The 21,669-nt window shown below is 44.6% G+C and overlaps 1 long non-coding RNA gene across 1 annotated transcript in view; it reads left to right on the top strand.

Moving 5' to 3' along the window:
- Positions 1–2,448: 2,448 nt before the first annotated feature.
- The window catches only part of LOC138674032 (uncharacterized), a 55,484-nt gene continuing 36,263 nt past the window's right edge, over positions 2,449–21,669 (top strand). Inside the window, exon 1 of the long non-coding RNA XR_011320438.1 lies at positions 2,449–2,656. This is a non-coding gene — a long non-coding RNA (uncharacterized lncRNA). The remainder of the gene's footprint in view (positions 2,657–21,669) is intronic.

The following is a 21,669-nucleotide window of genomic DNA, read 5'->3' on the forward strand; positions in this document are numbered from 1 at the left end:
CTACAGAGATTCCACGTCTCAGAGCTCGTCCTATTGTTTTTGGTTATTGCCAGATCTCTGTATGTGCGCTGATTACTGCACGCTGTGTTGCCTGATTGCCAGCCATAACAACCCAATCATCCTGATCAGCAGAAACAAAGCATCTCAGATATGTTTCCAAAGTCTGATTAGTTCGTTCGGTTTGGCCATTAGTCTGAGGATGGAAAGCCGAAGAAAAAGACAAATCAATGCCCATCTTAGCACAAAAGGACCGCCAAAACCTCGAAACAAACTGGGAACCTCTGTCCGAGACGATGTTCTCTGGAATGCCATGCAAACGAACCACATGCTGGAAAAACAATGGCACCAAATCAGAGGAGGAAGGCAATTTAGACAAGGGTACCAAATGGACCATTTTAGAGAAGCGATCACAAACCACCCAAATGACCGACATCCTTTGAGAAACAGGGAGATCAGAAATAAAATCCATGGAAATATGCGTCCAGGGCCTCTTCGGGACCGGCAAGGGCAAAAGCAACCCACTGGCACGAGAACAGCAGGGCTTAGCCCGAGCACAAGTCCCACAGGACTGCACAAAAGAACGCACATCCCGTGACAAAAAAGGCCACCAAAAGGATCTAGCCACCAAATCTCTGGTACCAAAGATTCCAGGATGACCAGCCAACACCGAACAATGAACCTCAGAGATAACTCTACTAGTCCATCTATCAGGGACAAACAGTTTCTCCGTAGGACAACGGTCAGGTCTATCAGCCTGAAACTTCTGCAGCACGCGCCGCAAATCAGGGGAGATGGCAGACAAAATTACCCCCTCTTTAAGAATACTCGCCGGCTCCGGAACACCCGGAGAGTCAGGCACAAAACTCCTTGACAGGGCATCAGCCTTCACATTCTTAGATCCCGGAAGGTATGAAACCACAAAAACAAAACGGGAGAAAAAGAGCGACCATCGAGCCTGTCTAGGATTCAACCATTTGGCAGACTCGAGATAAGTAAAATTCTTGTGATCCGTCAAGACCACCACGCGATGTTTAGCTCCTTCAAGCCAATGTTGCCACTCCTCAAATGCCCACTTCATGGCCAACAACTCTCGATTGCCAACATCATAATTGCGCTCAGCAGGCGAGAATTTTCTAGAAAAGAAGGCACATGGTTTCATCACCGAGCCATCAGAACTTCTTTGCGACAAAACAGCCCCTGCTCCAATCTCAGAAGCATCAACCTCGACCTGAAACAGGAGCGAAACATCTGGCTGGCACAACACAGGGGCAGAAGAAAAACGACGCTTCAACTCCTGAAAAGCCTCTACAGCCGCAGAGGACCAATTGACCACATCAGCACCTTTCTTGGTCAAATCAGTCAATGGTTTAGCAATACTAGAAAAATTAGCGATGAAGCGACGGTAAAAATTAGCAAAGCCCAGGAACTTCTGCAGGCTCTTCACAGATGTCGGCTGAGTCCAATCATAAATGGCCTGAACTTTAACAGGGTCCATCTCGATAATAGAAGGGGAAAAAATGAAACCCAAAAATGAAACCTTCTGAACTCCAAAGAGACACTTTGACCCCTTCACAAACAAGGAACTCGCACGAAGGACCTGGAACACCATTCTGACCTGCTCCACATGAGACTCCCAATCATCTGAAAAGACCAAAATGTCATCCAAATATACAATCATGAATCTATCCAGGTACTCTCGGAAGATGTCATGCATAAAGGACTGAAACACAGATGGAGCATTAGAAAGCCCGAATGGCATAACCAGGTACTCAAAATGGCCCTCGGGCGTATTAAATGCTGTTTTCCATTCATCGCCCTGTTTAATTCGCACAAGATTATACGCCCCTGGAAGATCTATCTTGGTGAACCAACTAGCCCCCTTAATCTGAGCAAACAAATCAGACAGCAGCGGCAAAGGATACTGAAATTTGACTGTGATCTTATTAGGAAGGCGGTAATCAATACAAGGTCTCAAAGAGCCATCCTTCTTGGCCACAAAAAAGAACCCTGCTCCCAATGGTGACAACGACAGGCGAATATGACCCTTCTCCAAGGATTCCTTTATATAACTCCGCATAGCGGCGTGCTCTGGCACAGATAAATTAAACAGACGGCCCTTAGGAAACTTACTACTGTGAAGGAACAAATTAAGAAGGATTCTCCATTTTGTGCTTTTCGACTCCATTTTGTTGCTTTGAATATAAATTTTGTTAGTAGACTAAAGTTTATAGATGTTATGAGACCTTGATGAGACCTTGATTGTTGCAATCTGCCAGGACATGAGACTGAGGGTGCATTGTTCTACGAGACTTTGACGTACAGACTGTTCCTGCATTCTTATAGGTTAAGAAATGTGAACGTGTTCTTATGCTGATTGGTTGAAGTATAATTTCTATGACTATGAAAAGTCAGAGAATAAACGGGGGCCCAGAGATCTGCTCGATCCCTCACACAGAGGCACGAGTCTCCGTCTGGTCATTTTCAGTTGCCGGCAACGCCCTTTAGATTAATTTGGAAATCACTGAGTCAACCGTGAAGGATCACTTTAGATCCTCCCTCAACAGCTTGGCGCCCGTAACGTGGGGCCCCAGACAGGAACGCCTCTGCCCCCCAGGCACTGGAAAATTGGGACTGATCATCCCCCACAACAACCACGGTAAGTTGGCAGTTATACTGTCCAGACTGACCGTTTGGTGTGTTTTTCCTGTGTTTGTTGCTGCAAAGAGGATCTGAGGTTTGTCCCCGATGGTGGGGTGATTCTTGGGTGGAATCATATAGAGGTGTAGTTCCGTTGGGAGCCCAGTGCTCGAACCGTACCTCATAAGGGACGGACACCCCGGATTGACCAGTGATGTAATTCTCTTTATAGTCAAAATATCCTGAATTCCTGATCACTGTTAGAATCAGGCGCGGTGAGGTGATCGAAGATGGGTAGGATGGGTAGGATGCATAACTCAGGAATATATAGATATATATATATGTGTGTATTTCTAGAGGTATCCGGAGGGTTAGTTTGAAACGCCCTCCTCCTTTCGCTGAGTACCGCGTTTTTGGGTTGTCCCAGAGGGGGACAGGTAAACCTAGTGGAACAAAACTAATACAGCTGCTCTGGTATTGTGCACGACTAAGTAAGGATATTAAGGATATTTAGCTCTAAAGTAGAATCAGTTTCCGTGTGTGTGATGAATCTGATATTTTTAGCTCAAAGACGGGGAAAGAACACTGTCAGGAATGCAGGAAAATGTTGAAAATATTCTGAACCATTGGTTTTTCTAAGGTGTTCTGGCATGTGAATTGTGTGATGAAGGTTTTGTAGAAATTAATTAAGTCTGAGAACTGCTGTATTCTGCTTCTGTGTGTAGATTTCCAAAATATCCGATGGGAGGGGTAGGTCAAACCGCTGCGCTATTGCTTTCTTTTGTGTTGAGGAATGCTGTAAATTCTTATCTCCGTGTTTCTGGTATGGAGGGGGCGAGTCGCTGCGTCCTCTCGGGAATTTTCTATCCTTGTGTTGTGTAGTATGTGCAATAGTACAATGTTGTATTGAATTAGAAAGAAATATCGTAAGTTCAAGTTGGAATTTGAAAGTGAAAGAATTGTGCCTATTTTAGAAGAAAACATGTAAGAGATTGTTTGGTTATCAGTGTAAGTGATTGAAAGATCGGTAAAATATTCACCTGCTTCAAATTGAGTGGTTGATATATAGCAGATTAAGGATTAACAGAGAAGTGAATTCGGATTTGTTTTTGTTGCATTGAAAAAAGGAAAGTTGTCTATTACTATGACAAAAACTGGATGTTTGTGGTACAGGAAGGAACTGAGAAAGTGACTGAGATTAATGTGTTGGGAAAGCAAACAATTAAAAATTTGGGACAAGGGGGGCTCACTGCTAGATAATATGGTCCCTCCCCAGGAAATATTCTCCCGACTGTAAGCTCTGTGCCCCTTAACCCCAAAGCACCAATATATTCTGGGTTGCCAAAACTCAGTGCGCCCCCACCCTATGATCCTGCTGGGTGGATTTGTGATGTATGCGGAGTTACTAATTCTCAGTGGAGACAAGTCTGTTACAATTGTGGAGCGAGGAGACCCGGGGTCGTAGCCCCCACCTTTCCCTTGCTAAACGCTGACGGCACTTATTATCGGCCACCACCAGCACCAGCTCCTGTTATGCCTAGTATTGCGAGTGGTTATGAGTATCCGCCCCCACCTACCTTAGTCACTCAGTCAGAGACAGGATATACAGAGGAGATAGAAGATTTCCAGGAAATGTATTCTAATGTTATTCCTGGACCCCACAGCCATGATGTGCTCTTTAGGATAGGGACAGGGGATCTCACAAGACAACATGTTGGGGCCATAGTAAATGCCGCAAACAATCAACTCCACTATGCTGGAGGACTGGCTGCAATGATTTCACAGAAAGGCGGACCCATGATACAGGAAGAATCTAATTCGTATATACAAACTTATGGCCAGGTTCAAACAGGACAGGTCGCAGCAACCAGAGCAGGACAGCTGCCGTGCCAGTGGGACCACGATATAATCCTACCAACATTCCCAGGTCCCAACAGTTGCTTACTGAGGCTGTCCAGAACGCAATCCTGTATGCCTCCTCTGTTCCCCCCGGTACGATGCCTCAGCGTACAATGGCCATACCATTAATCTCTGCCGGTATCTTTCAATATCCCAGGAAGGATGCCGCTATGGTCATAGTATCAGCAATAGAGAGCTGTATACAGGAAAACCCCATAAAATTGGAGGAGGTCCGATTTGTTCTCGATAGCCACCTAACGGCCCATCAGGCAATACAATTTGTAACTGTAACAGAGCCTCCTGCCCCGCTTCTGCAGCAGATGTCTCTTGTGCCCGTACTACCGCCACCTCCTCCCGCCCCTGAGTCAGTAATATCAGAGCTTGAAGAAGATGATGTGAAACCTACTCCTGACAGGCCAAAGTATACCCCCTTTTCTCCATCCCAGATAAACCTCCCACATGGCCTTCTATAGACAAATGGCAGCGAATCGAGAGATTTATTCCACTCCCCAGAGAGATCTGTTACACTTACTGCAGGTGAAGGCTGGGGAGGGATATTTTCCAATTATTGAGGGTGGCATAACCTATAATGTGAATTTGGACGGGGGAACATATGAGAGTGGTGTTGATTTCTGTAATGCTTTAAAAGTTTGGGCACAAGATAGATTAGCGGACCAAGCTACCTCCCTCACAGATGTCACACAGGACAAGGGGGAGACTGCCGAGAAGTTTTATGGGCATCTTATGGTAGTGTTTAAAGATTTGGGATTCTCATTGTATAATAAAGCCCATTCACACCTTTTTGTGGCAGCTTTAATGTCCGGTCTTAAATCTGAATTGAAAGAGGCAATAATGTCAGACCTGACATTGAGACTTCCACTCCGGACGATGCATTAAAAGTAGTACAAAGTTTCCAGAAGAACTTAACCCATTCTGTATCAGCAGCTGCGCTCTCTAGCCCTCACGGCTCTCAGCCCCCCTTCCCCCCCCCCCCACAGCTGCAAGGACACAGCTCCCAGCTCTGTTCCTTATCAGTGGCCCAAGCAAAAGACTCCAGCTCCAGTCTCCCTCCTTTACACAAATCCAGTCTCATACTCCAATATCCATTTTAACCCTGTGTCTGGAAATCTCCCTCGCTATGTTAATTCTCAGACCAAGAGCTTGTTTTAATTAGAGTAGATGGCAGACCCAATAAACATACTCTCACAAAACCCATCCCTGTGGGACCTTTCCCTGAAGTTACTGCTCAGTTCGTAATCTCTCCCTTATGTCCGGTAAATTTACTTGGGACAGATTTATTATCACAGTTCCGCTCCAGAATATAATTCCAAGATGATGGTCAAATGGTATTTATGTTATATAACCCCTATGCAGATGAATATAATGAGATGTGTATCTTACACGCCCTTTCTCGATCAGTTTGCAAAAAAAAAAAAAAAAATGGGCGAGTGTCAGTGTCTCTAACCCTGTCAGTTAGAATATCCTTATGTCATGCTGCTTCAGCATGTGGGTAATCTTTTGTTGTGTGCACAGACAGAGCAGGAAGACATTGTTGCCACTGTTAGTTTTCGCAAGTATCTGGCAGATCTGAACTGTCGGGTTTCGGCCTCGAAACTTCGGTTCTGCCTTGGTCAAGTGATATTTTTGGGTCACTGTCTCCTTCAGGGTGCCAGACACCTCACAGAAGAAAGAAAAAATAGCCGTCAGCTCCCTTCCATTCCCAAAAGATGAGACTGAACTCCAGCGGTTTTTTTTTGGACTATGTATTTATTGTTGTCAGTGGATACCGGACGTATCCCGCATAATGCAATTTCTCTACAAGGCCCTGAAAGACAGTCCAAGATATGCTGATGATTTTGGCAAATTCCACACCGGATACGCTGTTACTACGGAAGACACCGTAGTGCACGCAGCTGCACTCCCTCCCTCACTGTCAGCACAAGAAGCAGAATTTCAGGATCTGTCTACTGCATGTGTTCTGGCCAAAGACAGGCGGGCTAATATATACACGGACTCACAGTATGCATTTGGTATTGCTCATGATTTCGGAGCCCTATGGGCTAATCGAGGATTTGTTACTACTGCCGGGACTCCAGTGAAGAATGCTGAAGCTGTTAAAACCCTCATGGACTCAATCAAATTACCTACTCAGGTGGCCATTATCAAAGTTAAGGAGCACGGTCCTAGGAACAGTCCACAGACTGTTGGTAACGCCTAGGCGGATATGCAAGTAAAAGCCGCGGCTCTCCTACCCGTTGAACCGACCATACCAGCTATGGTGACCACACGCTCTCAGCGTAAACAGTTACAATTAACACTGACTCTACAGGAACCTGATGATCTATGCCAGACTGAGGTTTTCTGCCGGACCCCGTGAGACCGCTTAATGACGATGCAGAGAATGTCTCCAAAGGAAGAAATGAAGCAGTGGAAAGCTGATGGAGCATGTATGGACAATGGTCTCTGGAAAAAGGACCAACTTGTGTGTCTCCCTAAGCGGATGTACCCTGCTATTGCCACGTGGGCGCATGGGCCCACACACCGAGGAAAGAACAGGCCCTTGACCTGGTACAAAAATTCTACTGGACTCCAGGTATTTCTACAGTCCTGACAGCACTCAACCGTGCATGTAATATCTGTCAGACCTGCAATCCCGGTCAACTTCATCGTGTACCCCCGAAACACCTTGCTAAGCCCGACTATCCTTTCCAAAAGCTCCAGGTGGACCATTGTTGTGAATTCTGTGGCAGAGCTCCCTCCTGTGGTCACAAGTGGTACTTCGGCTGGTTCTCTCTGTGAGCTTCCGTTGGTGGAGGAAAGTGGTACTGCGGCTTCTGAGTTTCCTTCCTCAGGTGATGTGGTGAAGTCGTTAGGTGCTGCTCTATTTAACTCCACCTAGTGCTTTGATCCTGGCCTCCAGTCAATGTTCTAGTATTGGACCTGTTTCCTCCTGGATCATTCCTGTTGCCTGCTACTCTGCATAGCTAAGTTCCTCTTTGCTATTTGTTTGCTGTTTTTTTCTATCCAGCTTGTCAATTTGTTTTTTACTGCTTGCTGGAAGCTCTGGGACGCAGAGGGTGTACCTCCGTGCCGTTAGTTCGGTACGGAGGGTCTTTTTGCCCCCTTTGCGTGGTTTTTGTAGGGTTTTGTGTTGACCGCAAAGTTACCTTTCCTATCCTCGCTCTGTTCAGAAAGTTGGGCCTCACTTTGCTAAATCTATTTCATCTCTACGTTTGTCTTTTCATCTTAACTCACAGTCATTATATGTGGGGGCTGCCTTTTCCTTTGGGGTATTTCTCTGAGGTAAGGTAGGCTTATTTTCTATCTTCAGGCTAGCTAGTTTCTCAGGCCGTGCCGAGTTGCATAGGGAGTGTTAGGCGCAATCCACGGCTGCCTTTAGTGTGGTTGGAGAGGATTAGTGATTGCGGTCAACAGAGTTCCCACGTCTCAGAGCTCGTTCTTGTTTTTTGGGTTATTGCCAGGTCACTGTATGTGCGCTGACCTCTATGTCCATTGTGGTACTGAATTACCTTTCATAACAGTACTGGAGGCCCAAAGTACTAATGATTCCCAATAGAGGGAAAAAAGAAGTTCTGAGACCATTTTTTTTCTTTGCACTGTGTTTTGCCTTTTTTTTCCCCTAGACATTTGGGTGGTTCAGGACACAGGTGTAGCAATGGACATTAAAGGTCTGTCTTCATGTGTGGATCAGCTCACGGCAAGAGTACAAAGTATTCAAGACTTTGTGGTTCAGAATTCTATGTTAGAACCGAGAATTCCTATTCCTGATTTGTTTTTTGGAGATAGTTTACAATTATTTTTGAAACTCAGAAATTTAGTTCTATTTCTGGCTTTGAAACCTCGCTCCTCTGGTGACCCAGTTCAACAAGTTAGGATCGTTATTTCTTTTTTGCGTGGCGACCCTCAGGACTGGGCATTTTCTCTTGCGTCAGGAGATCCTGCATTAAGTAATATCGATGCATTTTTCCTGGCGCTCGGATTGCTGTACGATGAGCCTAATTCTGTGGATCAGACAGAGAAGAATTTGCTGGCTCTGTGTCAGGGTCAGGATGAAATAGAGGTATATTGTCAGAAATTTAGAAAGTGGTCCGTACTCACTCAGTGGAATGAAGGTGCGCTCGCAGCTATTTTCAGAAAAGGTCTCTCTGAAGCCCTTAAGGATGTCATGGTGGGATTTCCTATGCCTGCTGGTCTGAATGAGTCTATGTCTTTGGCCATTCAGATCAGTCGACGCTTGCGCGAGCGTAAATCTGTGCACCATTTGACGGTATTACCTGAGCTTAAACCTGAGCCTATGCAGTGCGATAGGACTTTGACCAGAGTTGAACGGCAAGAACACAGACGTCTGAATGGGCTGTGTTTCTACTGTGGTGATTCCACTCATGCTAGCTCTGATTGTCCTAAGCGCACTAAGCGGTTCGCTAGGTCTGCCACCATTGGTACGGTACAGTCAAAATTTCTTCTGTCTGTTAACTTGATCTGCTCTTTGTCATCGTATTCTGTCATGGCATTTGTGGACTCAGGCGCTGCTCTGAATTTGATGGACTTGGAGTATGCTAGGCGTTGTGGGTTTTTCTTGGAGCCCTTGCAGTGTCCTATTCCATTGAGAGGAATTGATGCTACGCCTTTGGCCAAGAATAAGCCTCAGTACTGGACCCAGCTGACCATGTGCATGGCTCCTGCACATCAGGAGGTTATTCGCTTTCTGGTGTTGCATAATCTGCATGATGTGGTCGTGTTGGGGTTGATGTCCTAAAGAAATTAGAAGCTAACATCAATTTTAGGGAAGATGGCACAGTTATACTGACTATCCCTGATGATGCAGAAACATTAGAACAATATGTTAGAATTCAGGCTTTTGAGGATTATGCTGAAGAAAAAGAGTACACCACAGATCTAGACCTCTCAATGGTCCCAGAAACACTGTGGGCACAGGGTGACACCGATGTGGGACTATTGCATATCTCTCCTGTAAAACTATCTGTGCAACCAGGAACTGTTCTCCCACAGCTCAGACAATACCCTGTGAGTGCCCAGCAGGAACTAGCGATTACAAAACAGATAGAGGGATATAAAGAGAAAGGAGTTTTGGTAGAGATACAATCACCTGCTAACACTCCTCTGTATCCAGTCAAAAAGAGAACTCTTGATAAGAGTTCTATGCCCAAATATCGTATGGTACATGATTTAAGAGAAATAAACAAAGTTCTAGATCCAATCACCCCAGTTGTACCCAATCCTCATACGTTACTATCACAGATACCAGCCAGTTCTCAAGTATTTACTGTAATAGATCTTTCAAATGCATTTTTCTCGGTTCCTTTACACCAAGATAGTTGGCATTTGTTTGCATTTACATTTAAGGGCAAACAGTTGGCGTGGACACGCCTTCCACAGGGAATGATACACTCCCCTACTCTTTATTCAAATGCCCTACAAACAGTCCTTCAGAGGTTTGAACCCGAACCACAGGTAGTAATTTTGCAGTATGTGGATGACCTACTACTTTGCTGCCCAGATCTAGAAACTGCAGAAAGGTCCACTGTGAGTTTACTATGTTTTTTAGAAAAAGAAGGGTGTAAAGTGAATAGACAAAAGCTACAAGTTTGTCAGACCAAAGTGGTCTTTCTAGGTCATTGCATTTCTCAAGGTAAAAAGCATCTTACACCACAAAGAACTGAAGCAATAAGACAGATGAATGAGCCTAGAAATCATAAACAGCTACGAGCATTTTTAGGAATAGTGTCTCATTGTAGACAATGGATTATACATGCCAGTCAACTAATGCAACCACTGTATGACTGTGTAAAAAGTGAACCTTATTTGTTGACAAAAGAAGGTCAGATTTCGTTCCAACAATTAAAAGATGCCCTTGTTTCAGCTCCAGCGTTAGGGCTACCAGACTACACCAAACCGTTTCAGCTTATGGCTGCAGAAGTTGATTCCCATGCTACAGGAGTTCTTACCCAGAAGCATGCAGGGAAACAAAGACCAATTGCATATCTTTCAGCAAGGTTAGATCCCGTAGCTAGAGCAGCGCCAACCTGTGTACGTGTAGTTGTTGCTGTCTCACTATTGTTGGACAAAGCATCAGAAATTGTTCTAGAGTATCCACTCACAGTTCAAACTACACATGATGTTTATGGGATATTAAACCAGGTCCAACCAAAACACATTTCCATGGCCAGACATTTGCGGCTACAGTGTTCTTTGTTGCTCCCCTCTACTATCACATTTGCTAGGCTTCAGACTCTCAATATAGCTACACTGCTACCTCTCGAGTCTGAAGGGGGGAATAAGGACACTGATCCACACGCAAATTTTTTCCCTACAGACACACATGATTGTACAGAGCTCATTTTACAAGAAACGGTAGGCTTACCCAATGTATCCGAAACACCACTTCAAAATCCAGATTTAGAGCTGTTTATAGATGGTAGTAGGTTTGCAGATGACACAGGTAACTTCCATACAGGGTATGCAGTTGTGTCAGAATCTGAAACTCTCAAAGCAGAACCACTTCCACCGAAACAGTCTGCACAAGAAGCAGAACTAACAGCATTGATTGAAGCTCTTAAAATAGCTGAGAACCAGACAGCTAATATATACACTGATTCTAGGTATGCACATGGTATTGTGTTTGATTTTGGAGTAATCTGGAGAGCTAGAGGTTACATGACAGCATCAGGACAACCTGTAAAACATGCTTCTCTGATCAAACAGATCTTAGAGGCTGCACAAGAAACAAAAGAAGTAGCAGTAATCAAGGTAGCTGCACATGTGAGACTCGACACTAGGGAATCTAGGGGAAATGATAGGGCTGATAAAGCAGCCAAAGCAGCAGCTGTCAAACCCTTACAACAGGTTCATACTGTAAACCCCACAGAAAATACTGAAGATAGACTGAGACAAGCACAGGAAGATGCAGGAGAAGAGGAGAGGGACAGGTGGAAAAAGGAAGGGGCAGAAGAACAAGCGGGAATTTGGAAGAAAGATGGACTAATATGTCTACCTAGAGCCTGGTATCCGATTGTAGTTGGTGGACTGCACCACCCTACTCATGTGTCTGCAAATGCAATGACACTACTGGCAAAGCAAGTCTGGTTGGCTCCAGGTTTTAGCAACTATGCAAGAGACTATTGTGCTGCATGCGCTATATGCCTGGCACATAATCCCGGACAGACAACAAAGACCCCTATGAAGCACCACGTCCGACCTCTCTACCCGTTTCAGCGATTACAAATAGACTTTATCCAGCTGCCAAAAAGTAATGGGTATGAGTATGTGTTGGTATGTGTGGACATGTTCTCGGGGTGGCCAGAGGCCTATCCAGTTCGGAAGGCTTCAGCTAAAAACACTGCTGTAAAGCTAGTTGCCGAACTGATACCCCGTTACGGTCTCCCTGAAGTGATCGAGTCAGATAGGGGTACTCATTTCACTGGAGAAATATTTCAAAATGTACTGAAAATGTTGGGTGTTGAAAGTCAGTTACACACTCCGTACCATCCTCAAAGTTCTGGTAAGGTGGAACGCATGAATGGAACTTTAAAATTAAAAATACAGAAAGCCATGGCTGAAACAGGAAAGCCTTGGACAGAATGCCTTCCACTGGCCCTTTACTCAATACGCAATACCCCAAGGGGTAAGACTAAACTGTCTCCATATGAAATTTTGTTTGGCAGGACTGCCAATTTAGGATGTTATTTTCCACAGCAACTTGTGTTAAATATTGAGTCATTGACTTCTTATGTGCAAAATCTTCAGAAACAATTAACTAAGGTGCATGCACAAGTTTTTGCTTCCCTTCCAGATCCTGACAACACAGAAGGAAGTCACAAGTTGGAACCAGGTGATCAAGTCTATGTAAAAAGACACACCAGAAAGGCTCTAGAACCAAGGTTTGACGGACCCTTCCAAGTCCTGTTGACAACACCTACATCAGTCAAGCTTGAAGGAAAGGCATCATGGATACATGCAAGCCATTGCAAGAAAAGCAGTATAAACTCATGATATTGATGTTAATAATGATAACCTCAACGGAGGCGTGGGATAGACTGAATTCTCTAGCCCCTTTGAACAATAGATTCGTACAACATCATAGAAAATTAGTGCATGACTTGTTAAACAATACACAAACCCTGACAGATTGTTGGATCTGTACCCATTCGCCGGTATCAGCCACAAGTATACCTTTTCTAGCAGTTCCCGTATTAGCAGAAGAAATATTCGCTTGGCCTAATTGTTCAGACAACCTGGCCAACAACCAAATTGGTAATGCTAGGCTGTGGAATACTACAATCGCCATACCAATTGTGGGATGGGTAGAATTTCCTTGGTGGCAGGGTAATCTCTCAGGGAGTAACACACATCTACAATATTTAGCATTTAGGGGAGGAAAATGGGTACCTAGAAATAAGACTGGATTAACTAATTTAGGACAGGTCCCCACAGAAAATCTACAGCTTAGTTTCAGTACAACCGTCCCCCCCTCTGATGCTTTCAAACCTGTAGTATTGGAAAGATACATACATAATAGAAAATGGAAACATTCTAAATTGTTCCCCCAAGGTGATGCAAACAGTTGTACAAGTAAGCTGGGGAACCTGGTTTGTAATGAATCCAATGAGTATATCAAAGGAATGCCTGTATGTGGGAATCCCGCAGCCGGGTACTGTAGCCCCTTGGGACAAAAACCCTCTTGGTGTATGCTTCAGAATGTATCTAGATTTGTGGACTTGGCTCACAGATTGGTATTGCAGCACTCAGCTCTATGGGATCTGCCTGAAGGTACATTTTGGATATGCGGAGAAGGAGCATATAAATGGCTTCCCGTAGGTATAAAGGGTACTTGTACATTAGGACGCCTAACCCCGGCTACATTCATAATTTCAAATAAACAAGTGAATATGCAAGCCGTGCCCAAGCACACACTGTATAAAAGAGCTGCAGATAACTCACCACGTCCCTCGGGGAGGCCACATATAGTACAAATGGGAATTCCTAACAAAATTGCTAGTACCATTTTTATTTATCCTATGTTAACACAGATGTGGGATAAATTAGTTAGAGCCACGGATTATCTAGATGATCAGATCTGGGATATATTGGATATACTAAACACTAGTATAGCTGTACAGAATCAGCTTATAATAGTCACTAACCAACATACCCTGGTATTGGATTACCTAACTGCCTCACAAGGGGGTATGTGTCAAATCATCGGACCCACCTGCTGTCATTATATAGACCCGAATAGTACTATGAGTATGACATTTAAATTAAAGGACGTACAACGACTCAGAGATCAGTATGACAAAGACAATGACCAGAATAAGGATAGCTGGTGGTCAGATACCTTTTCTTTTCTTAACCCAGCCAACTGATTCAGAGGAATCGGTGGGTGGGTTGCTGGGATTATGCAGAGCATAATACATATAGTTATGATTATTGTAGTCATATACGTACTATTCCAGATTGTGCTCAAGAGTATCTCAGTATGCACAGATAAACTTTGTGTAATAGATGCAAGAGTATAAAGTTTTTTTTCCTTCTTCTCTTATGTTATCCTTTGCTAATACTGATTATTGCGCTTATTTTGCTATCCCTTTGTAATATCTGTACTTATTGCAAAACAAAGAAAAGGTTGCGAGAGTTAAACGGAAGAATTAATACTAGATTTGATTCTCTTATTGAATACAAGCATGTACATGTGTAATACCAAATAAAGGCTTTGTCTTTGGCCCTGTGGTAATAAAATAAATAAAAGAAAATGTCAAAGGGGGGAATTGTGGAGATCAGACTGAACTAAAGGAATCCATCTTGTCTTCTTCCTGAGAAATCTCGCTTACAACAAGATACATTTCTGCTGACTTGACATTTCCTTTTATGGAAGTAATCATGTGTGCATTCCTTCTTTCAATAGCAGCCTTTCATTCACCTTCCAGATGATGTAACTTTCTACTGATAAAGACTGGTATAGATTGTTTATGTAAGAGATAGTGAAATATGAGCGCTTGTGCGCATGTCTGTAAAAGAATAATTCTTTTCTATATAAAGGGAGGGCAAAGCCCAGAGAGAGAGATGTGCTCCTGGGCTTCCCCTGTATACAGGTCCTTCTCAAAAAATTAGCATATAGTGTTAAATTTCATTATTTACCATAATGTAATGATTACAATTAAACTTTCATATATTATAGATTCATTATCCACCAACTGAAATTTGTCAGGTCTTTTATTGTTTTAATACTGATGATTTTGGCATACAACTCCTGATAACCTAAAAAACCTGTCTCAATAAATTAGCATATTTCACCCATCCAATCAAATAAAAGTGTTTTTTAATAACAAACAAAAAAACCAACAAATAATAATGTTCAGTTATGCATTCAATACTTGGTCGGGAATCCTTTGGCAGAAATGACTGCTTCAATGCGGCGTGGCATGGAGGCAATCAGCCTGTGACACTGCTGAGATGTTATGGAGGCCCAGGATGCTTCAATAGCGGCCTTAAGCTCATCCAGAGTGTTGGGTCTTGCGTCTCTCAACTTTCTCTTCACAATATCCCACAGATTCTCTATGGGGTTCAGGTCAGGAGAGTTGGCAGGCCAATTGAGCACAGTAATACCATGGTCAGTAAACCATTTACCAGTGGTTTTGGCACTGTGAGCAGGTGCCAGGTCGTGCTGAAAAATGAAATCTTCATCTCCATAAAGCATTTCAGCCGATGGAAGCATGAAGTGCTCCAAAATCTCCTGATAGCTAGCTGCATTGACCCTGCCCTTGATGAAACACAGTGGACCAACACCAGCAGCTGACATGGCACCCCACACCATCACTGACTGTGGGTACTTGACACTGGACTTCAGGCATTTTAGCATTTCCTTCTCCCCAGTCTTCCTCCAGACTCTGGCACCTTGATTTCCGAATGACATGCAAAATTTGCTTTCATCAGAAAAAAGTACTTGGGATCACTTAGCAACAGTCCAGTGCTGCTTCTCTGTAGCTCAAAAGTGGCTTTACCTGGGGAATGCGGCACCTGTAGCCCATTTCCTGCACACGCCTGTGCACGGTGGCTCTGGATGTTTCCACACCAGACTCAGTCCACTGCTTCCTCAGGTTCCCCAAGGTCTGGAATCGGTCCTTCTCCACAATCTTCCTCAGGGTCCGGTCTCCTCTTCTCGTTGTACAGCGTTTTCTGCCACATTGTTTCCTTCCAACTGACTTACCATTGAGGTGCCTTGATACAGCACTCTGGGAACAGCCTATTTGTTGAGAAATTTCTTTCTGGGTCTTACCCTCTTGCTTGAGGGTGTCAATGATGGCCTTCTTGACATCTGTCAGGTCGCTAGTCTTACCCATGATGGGGGTTTTGAGTAATGAACCAGGCAGGGAGTTTATAAAAGCCTCAGGTATCTTTTGCATGTGTTTAGAGTTAATTAGTTGATTCAGAAGATTAGGGTAATAGGTCGTTTAGAGAACCTTTTCTTGATATGCTAATTTATTGAGACAGGTTTTTTGGGTTATCAGGAGTTGTATGCCAAAATCATCAGTATTAAAACAATAAAAGACCTGACAAATTTCAGTTGGTGGATAATGAATCTATAATATATGAAAGTTTAATTGTAATCATTACATTATGGTAAATAATGAAAATTAACACTATATGCTAATTTTTTGAGAAGGACCTGTATGATCACACAATACCTTGTTTGCGTGTCATTTACTCAGGATCCCTACCTCTAGTAAGCCAGGGACTGAGAAGGACTTAACAGATCGTTATTTCTTTTTTGCATGGCGACCCTCAGGACTGGGCATTTTCTCTTGCGTCAGGAGATCCTGCATTAAGTAATATCGATGCATTTTTCCTGGCGCTCGGATTGCTGTACGATGAGCCTAATTCTGTGGATCAGACAGAGAAGAATTTGCTGGCTCTGTGTCAGGGTCAGGATGAAATAGAGGTATATTGTCAGAAATTTAGAAAGTGGTCCGTACTCACTCAGTGGAATGAAGGTGCGCTCGCAGCTATTTTCAGAAAAGGTCTCTCTGAAGCCCTTAAGGATGTCATGGTGGGATTTCCTATGCCTGCTGGTCTGAATGAGTCTATGTCTTTGGCCATTCAGATCAGTCGACGCTTGCGCGAGCGTAAATCTGTGCACCATTTGACGGTATTACCTGAGCTTAAACCTGAGCCTATGCAGTGCGATAGGACTTTGACCAGAGTTGAACGGCAAGAACACAGACGTCTGAATGGGCTATGTTTCTACTGTGGTGATTCCACTCATGCTAGCTCTGATTGTCCTAAGCGCACTAAGCGGTTCGCTAGGTCTGCCACCATTGGTACGGTACAGTCAAAATTTCTTCTGTCTGTTACCTTGATCTGCTCTTTGTCATCGTATTCTGTCATGGCATTTGTGGACTCAGGCGCTGCTCTGAATTTGATGGACTTGGAGTATGCTAGGCGTTGTGGGTTTTTCTTGGAGCCCTTGCAGTGTCCTATTCCATTGAGAGGAATTGATGCTACGCCTTTGGCCAAGAATAAGCCTCAGTACTGGACCCAGCTGACCATGTGCATGGCTCCTGCACATCAGGAGGTTATTCGCTTTCTGGTGTTGCATAATCTGCATGATGTGGTCGTGTTGGGGTTGCCATGGCTACAAGTCCATAATCCAGTATTAGATTGGAAATCCATGTCTGTGTCCAGCTGGGGTTGTCAGGGGGTACATGGTGATGTCCCATTTCTGACTATTTCGTCATCCACCCCTTCTGAGGTTCCTGAGTTCTTGTCTGATTACCGGGATTTATTTGATGAGCCCAAGTCCGATACCCTACCTCCGCATAGGGATTGTGATTGTGCTATCAATTTGATTCTTGGTAGTAAATTCCCAAGAGGTTGACTGTTTAATTTATCTGTGCCTGAGCACGCCGCTATGCGTAGTTATGTGAAGGAGTCTTTGGAGAAGGGGCATATTCGCCCGTCATCGTCGCCATTAGGAGCGGGGTTCTTTTTTGTGGCCAAGAAGGATGGTTCACTGAGACCTTGTATAGATTACCGCCTTCTAAATAAGATCACGGTTAAATTTCAGTACCCCTTGCCATTGTTATCTGATTTGTTTGCTCGGATTAAGGGGGCTAGTTGGTTCACCAAGATTGATCTTCGTGGTGCATATAATCTTGTGCGTATTAAGCGAGGCGATGAATGGAAAACTGCATTTAATACGCCCGAGGGCCATTTTGAGTATCTAGTAATGCCATTCGGACTTGCCAATGCTCCATCAGTGTTTCAGTCCTTTATGCATGACATCTTCCGAGAGTACCTGGATAAATTCCTGATTGTGTACTTAGATGACATTTTGATCTTCTCGGATGATTGGGAGTCTCATGTGAAGCAGGTCAGAACGGTGTTTCAGGTCCTGCGTGCTAATTCTTTGTTTGTGAAGGGATCAAAGTGTCTCTTTGGTGTTCAGAAGGTTTCATTTTTGGGGTTCATCTTTTCCCCTTCTACTATCGAGATGGACCCTGTTAAGGTCCAAGCCATCCATAATTGGACTCAGCCGACATCTCTGAAAAGTCTGCAAAAGTTCCTGGGCTTTGCTAATTTTTATTGTCGCTTCATCTGCAATTTTTCTAGTATTGCTAAACCATTGACTGATTTGACCAAGAAAGGTGCTGATTTGGTCAATTGGTCTTCTGCTGTGGTGGAAGCTTTTCAAGAGTTGAAGCGTCGTTTTTCTTCTGCCCCTGTGTTTCGCTTCCGTTCCAGGTCGAGGTTGATGCTTCTGAGATTGGAGCAGGGGCTGTTTTGTCGCAGAGAAGTTCTGATTGCTCGGTGATGAAACCATGCGCCTTCTTTTCCAGGAAGTTTTCGCCTGCTGAGCGAAATTATGATGTGGGCAATCGAGAGTTGCTGGCCATGAAGTGGGCATTCGAGGAGTGGCGTCATTGGCTTGAAGGAGCTAAGCATCGCGTGGTGGTCTTGACTGATCATAAGAACTTGACTTATCTCGAGTCCGCCAAGCGGTTGAATCCTAGACAAGCTCGTTGGTCGTTGTTTTTTGCCCGTTTTGACTTTGTGATTTCATACCTTCCGGGCTCTAAAAATGTGAAGGCGGATGCTCTGTCTTGGAGTTTTGTGCCCGACTCTCCGGGTGTATCTGAGCCGGCATGTATCCTCAAAGAGGGAGTAATTGTGTCTGCCATCTCCCCTGATTTGCGGCGGGTGCTGCAAAAATTTCAGGCTAATAAACCTGATCATTGCCCAGCGGAGAAACTGTTCGTCCCTGATAGGTGGACGAATAAAGTTATCTCTGAGGTTCATTGTTCGGTGTTGGCTGGTCATCCTGGAATCTTTGGTACCAGAGAGTTAGTGGCTAGATCCTTTTGGTGGCCATCTCTGTCGCGGGATGTGCGTACTTTTGTGCAGTCCTGTGGGATTTGTGCTCGGGCTAAGCCCTGCTGTTCTCGTGCCAGTGGGTTGCTTTTGCCCTTGCCGGTCCCGAAGAGACCTTGGACACATATCTCTATGGATTTTATTTCAGATCTTCCCGTCTCTCAAAAGATGTCAGTCATTTGGGTGGTCTGTGATCGCTTCTCTAAGATGGTCCATTTGGTACCCTTGTCTAAATTGCCTTCCTCCTCTGATTTGGTGCCATTGTTTTTCCAGCATGTGGTTCGTTTACATGGCATTCCAGAGAATATAGTTTCTGACAGAGGTTCCCAGTTTGTTTCGAGGTTTTGGCAAGCCTTTTGTGGTAGGATGGGAATTGACTTGTCTTTTTCCTCGGCTTTCCATCCTCAGACTAATGGCCAGACCGAACGAACCAATCAGACCTTGGAAACATATCTGAGATGCTTTGTTTCTGCTGATCAGGATGACTGGGTGTCCTTTTTGCCTTTGGCTGAGTTCGCCCTTAATAATCGGGCCAGCTCGGCTACCTTGGTTTCACCGTTTTTCTGCAACTCTGGGTTCCATCCTCGTTTCTCTTCAGGGCAGGTTGAGTCTTCGGACTGTCCTGGTGTGGATACTGTGGTGGACAGGTTGCAGCAGATTTGGACTCATGTAGTGGACAATTTGACTTTGTCCCAGGAGAAGGCTCAACGTTTCGCTAATCGCAGACGCTGTGTGGGTCCCCGACTTCGGGTTGGGGACTTGGTTTGGTTATCTTCTCGTCATATTCCTATGAAGGTTTCCTCTCCTAAGTTTAAACCTCGTTTTATTGGTCCGTATAGGATTTCTGAGGTTCTTAATCCTGTGTCTTTTCGTCTGACCCTTCCAGATTCTTTTTCCATACATAACGTATTCCATAGGTCATTGTTGCGGAGATACGTGGCACCTATGGTTCCATCTGTTGATCCTCCTGCCCCGGTTTTGGTGGAGGGGGAGTTGGAGTATATTGTGGAGAAGATTTTGGATTCTCGTGTTTCAAGGCGGAAACTCCAGTATCTGGTTAAGTGGAAGGGTTATGCTCAGGAAGAATATTCCTGGGTCTTTGCCTCTGATGTCCATGCTCCCGATCTTGTTCGTGCCTTTCATATGGCTCATCCTGGTCGTCCTGGGAGCTCTGGTGAGGGTTCGGTGACCCCTCCTCAAGGGGGGGGGTACTGTTGTGAATTCTGTGGCAGAGCTCCCTCCTGTGGTCACAAGTGGTACTTCGGCTGGTTCTCTCTGTGAGCTTCCGTTGGTGGAGGAAAGTGGTACTGCGGCTTCTGAGTTTCCTTCCTCAGGTGATGTGGTGAAGTCGTTAGGTGCTGCTCTATTTAACTCCACCTAGTGCTTTGATCCTGGCCTCCAGTCAATGTTCTAGTATTGGACCTGTTTCCTCCTGGATCGTTCCTGTGGCCTGCTACTCTGCATAGCTAAGTTCCTCTTTGCTATTTGTTTGCTGTTTTTTTCTGTCCAGCTTGTCAATTTGTTTTTTACTGCTTGCTGGAAGCTCTGGGACGCAGAGGGTGTACCTCCGTGCCGTTAGTTCGGTACGGAGGGTCTTTTTGCCCCCTTTGCGTGGTTTTTGTCGGGTTTTGTGTTGACCGCAAAGTTACCTTTCCTATCCTCGCTCTGTTCAGAAAGTTGGGCCTCACTTTGCTAAATCTATTTCATCTCTACGTTTGTCTTTTCATCTTAACTCACAGTCATTATATGTGGGGGCTGCCTTTTCCTTTGGGGTATTTCTCTGAGGCAAGGTAGGCTTATTTTCTATCTTCAGGCTAGCTAGTTTCTCAGGCCGTGCCGAGTTGCATAGGGAGCGTTAGGCGCAATCCACGGCTGCCTTTAGTGTGGTTGGAGAGGATTAGGGATTGCGGTCAACAGAGTTCCCACGTCTCAGAGCTCGTTCTTGTTTTTTGGGTTATTGCCAGGTCACTGTATGTGCGCTGACCTCTATGTCCATTGTGGTACTGAATTACCTTTTATAACAGACCATATCACGTTGCCTAAGTCTGGAAGGTATGAATATTGCCTGGTGGTTGTCGACATGTTCTCCAGTTGGCCAGAAGCATTCCCTGTTACCAACGTGACTGCAATGACCACAGCAAAGAAACTGGTGATGGAAGTCAAATGCAGATATGGTGTTCCAGAAGTTGTTGAAAGTGACCAAGGCCCGGCCTTTTCTTCTCGTGTATCAGGAGGTTCTGACAATGCTTGGATCCACTGTAGCCCTCCATACTCCGTACCATCCACAATCTAGTGGGAAAGTTAAGAGGCTGAATGGCACACTGAGGGGACAATTGACCAAAATGATACAGGAGACTACGGCTCTATGGCCAGAGCTCCTACCTATTGTACTGTACCACATTCGATCTACCCCTATTGCAAAACATGGCCTGTCCCCATATGAGATATTGTTTGGTGCTAGGTTCTCAGTTGCAAATTTTCAGTCTCAGTAGTTGTCAGAAGAAACTGACCATGCTGTTCAATATGTTATTCAGCTTAGGCTGGTTTCACATTTGCGTTTTTTTGGGTGCGTTTTTGCGGTAAAAAACGCAAAAAAAGCATGGTGAAAAAAACACATGTAAACGCATGCAAACGCTGCGTTTTTTTGACGCATGCGTTTTTGCATGTGGTGTAAAAAACGCGGCGTTTTACCGCGTTTACATGCGTTTCTCATGCGTTTGCGTTTTT

This window comes from Ranitomeya imitator, chromosome 4 (genome assembly GCF_032444005.1).
Source record: "Ranitomeya imitator isolate aRanImi1 chromosome 4, aRanImi1.pri, whole genome shotgun sequence".
NCBI classification, from domain to species: Eukaryota; Metazoa; Chordata; class Amphibia; order Anura; family Dendrobatidae; genus Ranitomeya; species Ranitomeya imitator.